Source organism: Peromyscus californicus, unplaced genomic scaffold, assembly GCF_007827085.1.
Source record: "Peromyscus californicus insignis strain IS unplaced genomic scaffold, ASM782708v3 Scaffold_6__1_contigs__length_162567912, whole genome shotgun sequence".
Taxonomy (NCBI): domain Eukaryota; kingdom Metazoa; phylum Chordata; class Mammalia; order Rodentia; family Cricetidae; genus Peromyscus; species Peromyscus californicus.
In genome coordinates this window covers 69917310-69922707 of record NW_026294584.1, presented here as the reverse complement: position 1 = coordinate 69922707, position 5398 = coordinate 69917310, and positions in this window count along the sequence as shown.

Below are 5398 nucleotides of genomic sequence, written 5' to 3'. Positions count from 1 at the left end.
AATTCTCCATCTGCCCAGAAAGACTCGGGATCCTGCCGCGCGACGGGATCCAATCCCTCTGAGTTGTGGGGAGTCCTGCAAACACCTTCACCACCCAAGGTCCTCATTCTGACCTGCTCTTCCTGCGCGACAGACGTCAGTGTTTCCCCGCCCCGCCCCCATTCCGGCCTGCGGTCTTCCTAGGCGATGCTCTGCCAAGTTCAGATATACAAGCCTCTTTACAATTCTGTGCATTTTGTGTAGAACTTTCATGACAGACCACCGCACACAAAGACACAGTCAGTCTGATACCGCTGAAATTTCAAAGAAAAGACATTAATATTCTCCTGCCTTAGCGTGCAATTATTTCTGTGTTCTTTTTCTTGTGGGGGCAGGAGCGATAAAAAAAAAACAAACCTTTTTGGAGACAATTTGACATTTCTACACTTAATTATTCAGTTTGTCTTCGAAATGTTCCTTCTTGAAATGTTTTTCCCCTACCCAATGCATTCAAGAATATATTTTTTTTAAAGTATACTTACATTGCTTTGGTTATAAAGAAAAAAGGGAAAGCAACTAACTCAACAATATATGAACGGAATGACAGTTAAACGAAACAACTGCACACATAGAAGAATTTTCAATGTACAAAGGAGACCTACCCACTCGCGGGCAAACACGACTAAGCTCACGTTAAATCAAAGAGTAAGCTGCAAAAGCAACCTGTGTATCATGAGTCCACATTTGTTAGAGTGGGGAGGGGGCACTGTTCTGCAACCAATCTGATGGGGTCAGTGACTTCACAGGAGATCGCGTAGGAAACTACGGAGAAATAGACACCCCACCGTTGCTTTGGGACGGCAGGGGAATGTGTGGGGCATTAACTTATCAAGGTATACGTTGATCTCTTTCTAAATGAGCATGTATCAGTTCATTACTTCCTCCTACACAAAACAGAGATTAAGAAATCAGATCCTTCCATCCCGACCACCAGATTGCTATCACTGTCCACTCCTCTCTGATCCTCCCATTTCCGTGTTCATCCCTCAGCCTCTTCTCCTCCCTGTTTAGTATCCAGGAAAGCTGCGTCCTTTTAATGTCTACGACAGGTTTGCTGGTTTATATACTCATGTCATTCTAAGTCCTGTGACCCAAAAGAATGAAAGAAGTACGAATTCATTTATTCATTCAATTTATTTCTTTTTCTTTCTTCCTTTTTGTTTTTTTTTTCTTAATTATTTTCTATGATGGGGTTTATTTGTTTGTTTTAATATTTTATTTTTAAGGTCTGAAGAGATGGTTCAGCAGTTAAGAGACTGCTCTAGCTAAAGACCTGAGTTTGGTTCCCAGCACCACACCAGGTGTCTCATTACCACCAATCCCTCTCCCCCCCCCCTCCACACACACCCACACACCATCTTTTTTGTTTTGTTTTGTTTTCCAGACAGGTTTCTCTGTATAGTCCTGACTATCCTAGAACTCTCTCTAGACCAGGCTGGCCTTGAATTCAGAGGTCCACCTGCCTCTGCCTCTCAAGTGCTGGGATTAAAAGTGTGAGTCATCACTGCCCAGCATAAAATTATCTTTAAAATTTATTTTAATTATTGTATGTCTGTGTGTGTGTGTGCATATAAAGGTAGTTGCCCACATTGGCCAGAGGAGTCATAGTCCCCTGAAACTGTTAAGGCAGTGGAGAGCTACCAGATATGGATGCTAGGAGCTGAACTCAAGTCCTCTGCAAGGGCAATTCATGCTTTTTTATTTCTCCCAAGACAGGGTTTCTTTGTGTAACATCCCTGGCTGTCTGGAACTCACTTTGTAGCTTTGTAGACCAGGCTGACTTCAAACTCACAGACCCTCCTGCCTCTGCCTCAGGAGTGCTGGGATTAAAAAAAAAGGCATGTGCTATCGCCTGCAATTCATGCTCTTAACCACTGAGTCACGCCCAACACCCCAGGTGCTCATGCCATTTAAATGAAAATACAGTGTTTTGCCCTTTGAAAGCGTTTCAAGTTGTTTATTGTCCTTCTTTACATGTTTTGGGCTTTTTAAATATTTGATTATTTAGTTGTATGTGTATGTGCCTGAGTTTAATTTCACGCGTGTGTGCACCATGTGTGTGTAGTGCCTTCTGAGGCCTGAAGGTTAAGAGGCCATAGGAGTGCTGGGAACTAAACCCAGGTCCTCAGCAAAAGCAGTAATCATTAACCTCTCACCGTCTCCCCAGCATGCTTACGTGTTGTTTGCAGCTTGGATCTGACCCACATCTCACGCATGCTAGGTGAGTTCTAACGGAGCCACACCCCAGTCCAGCCTCACTCCTGGACTGCCTGTCCCTGCAAATATTTTCTCTCTGTACAGCAAGTCAAAAGAGTGGATCTTTAAAACATTCCTTTTCTCCTGTTCAACCTCGAAAGACTTCGTGTCTTGTGGAGAAACTGAATTGAACAGCTAAAGATTTCTAGGGGTATGAACTGGAATAGGAAGGGAGGTTGCTGGGGATGAAACTGTGAAAGGGTAGCGGGGCTCCGAACATGGGCTGTCGTTCCGGGATTGCTTAAATCAGTCCTGTTGTCATTCTAAAAACCTGGGCTCAGGAGGCTGAGGAGAAGGCTCAGCAGCTGAGAACTCTGACTTCTTAGAGGACCTAGATATGATTCCCAGCACCCACATGGAGGTGCACAACCATCTCTACCTCTACCCTCTTCTGCCTCTGGGGACACCAGGCAAGTTCATGGTATATGTACACTACATGTAGGTACTCACCTGTACTCATAAAATAATAATAATAATAATAATATTTTTTTAAAAGCTGAGTTTGGTGGCACACACCTTCAATCCCAGCACTTGGGAGGCAGAGGCAGAAGCAGGTGAATCTCTGTGAGTTTGAGGCCAGCCTGGTCTACAAAACAAATTCCAGGGCTGGAGAGATGGCTCAGAGGTTAAGAGCACCGACTGCTCTTCCAGAGGTTCTGAGTTCAATTCCCAGCACCCACATGGTGGCTTACAACCATCTGTAATGAGATCTGGCACCCTCTTCTGTATCTTTAAAAAAAAAACAGGCCGGGCGGTGGTGGCGCACGCCTTTAATCCCAGCACTCGGGAGGCAGAGCCAGGCGGATCTCTGTGAGTTCGAGGCCAGCCTGGGCTACCAAGTGAGTTCCAGGACAGGCGCAAAGCTACACAGAGAAACCCTGTCTCGAAAAACCAAAAAAAAAAAAAAAAAAAAAACAAATTCCAGAACAACCTGGGCTGTTATACAGAGAAACACTGTCTCGAAAAATCTTAAATAAAAAATAAACTTGAGTTTAGTTTAAACTCTGAGAATGAACACAGCCACATTTCAACCATGAAGGAAGGATGAGGATTATCTGAATGTTTAAAATATTCACATATTGGGATCATCAAGATGGATCAGTGGATTAGGCCCTTGCTGCCAAAACTAACAACCTGAGTGGCCCACATGGTGTTGGGAGAGAAAACATTCCTGAAAGTTGTCCTCTGGCCTTCACACATATGTACCCATACAAGCACATACACACATAAATAAAAATGTAACAAAGTCAGCTGGGTGTGGTGGCACATACCTTTGATCCCAGCACTCATGAGGCAGAGCCAAATAGATCTCTGTGAATTCAAAGCCAGGTCTACATAGTGAGTTCCAAGCTAGCCAGAGCTACACAGTGATGCCTTGTCTCAAAAAAGAAAAAAAAATCATATATTTGTATATAAAAATGGCACTCAGTAGCAAAAAAAAAAAAAGGAAGAATTCATCCCCTCAGCAAGAGACCTCATGTAAGTTTTTTTATTTGTTTGTTCTGTCTTGGTAGGGGAGGGGTTGTTTTGTTTTTTATTAAAGGCATGAACCACCATGGTGTGGTTCTTTTTTACACACACACACACACACACACACACCGTGTTCTCTTCAGCTGGGGAGATTGCTCAGTGGTTGGGTTGCTTATTGCCCTTGCAGAGAGAGGACCAGGTTTTAATTCCCGGCACCCACATGGAGGCTCACAGTCATCTTTAATTCCAGTTCCAGGGGATCTGACAGACATCCCCTTCTGGTCTCTGTGGGCATGCACATGGTGCACATACATGCAGGCAAAACATTCATACACATAAAATTTTTAAAATACCTAAAAGTTTTTTTCAATTATGTTTTCTTAGGTTCTCTGACTATTCTAGGCTCAAACTCACAATACAACTCAAGTTTTTTTCACAAGCTCATTCCCCACCCTCCCAATCAGGGTAAAGATACGGATACTCGGAGTTCCTGTCTAGACCCACCATATTAGCGTATTCCTCTAGTCAGCAGATCTAACTTCCCCGTGCTTCAAGTCCCGCTTCTCTGGAGTACAGGCAACTCCAGCTGTTTACAACATACGGCTATGAATGTTGACACTTACGGAGCCTTCAGTCAGTGTGAGGCATTTGCTAAGGGTTTAATGTAAGTTAGACACAATTATTACTTCCTCTTTTATACCCCTGGAAAAGCTTATTTCTCTCAGTTCTCCTTTCCTAATATCCCGTCCGTCTCTATCCTCCAAGTGTCTAGGTCCCACGTTCTTGTCAGTCACGGTGATTCTGAGTGCCGCTCGCCCCAGATGCTGGCCTCCTTCCTTCCCAGTGAGAAGCAAAACTCACCACCATCTAATGAACAGCAAAGGGAAATCCGGGCTCTGTTCTCTCCTTGTGGTATTTTCACAGGGAGGGGACTAATCTTTTGTCGAAGTGTATTTTTATTATTATTTCTTTATTTTGTGTGTATGAGTGTTTTTGTCTGTGTGTATGTCTGCACACTGTGGGCATGCTGTGCCTGTGGAGGCCAGAAGAGGGCGTTAGATCTCCTGAGACTGGAGTCACAGACAGTTGTGAGCCACCAGTGGGTGCTCCTCTGCGAAAGCAGTCAGGTTTTGTTTGTTTTTCTACGGGTTTCTCTGTGTAGCTCTGGCTGTCCTGGAACTCGCTCTGTAGACCTAGCTGGCCTCAAACTCACAGAGATCCTCCTGCCTCTACCTCCCGAGCACTGGAATTAAAAGTGTGCACCACCACTGAACTTTTTCTTTTCTTTTTTTTTGTTTTGTTTTGTTTGTTTTTGTTTTTGTTTTTTGAGACAGGGTTTCTCTGTGTAGTTTTGCGCCTTTCCTGGAACTCACTTGGTAGCCCAGGCTGGCCTCGAACTCACAGAGATCCGCCTGGCTCTGCCTCCCGAGTGCTGGGATTAAAGGCATGCGCCATCACCGCCTGGCCATTTCTGAACTTTTAAGTAGTTGGAATCATACAGTAGTTGCTCTCTTGTTCTGGCATTTATCTCCTAGCCTATTTTTGAGGTTTAGCCACATGTAATATGTATCAATATTCCATTACTTTATCACCTGTGAAATCAGAACAAGCTTTCTTATCATGTTTATAAAAA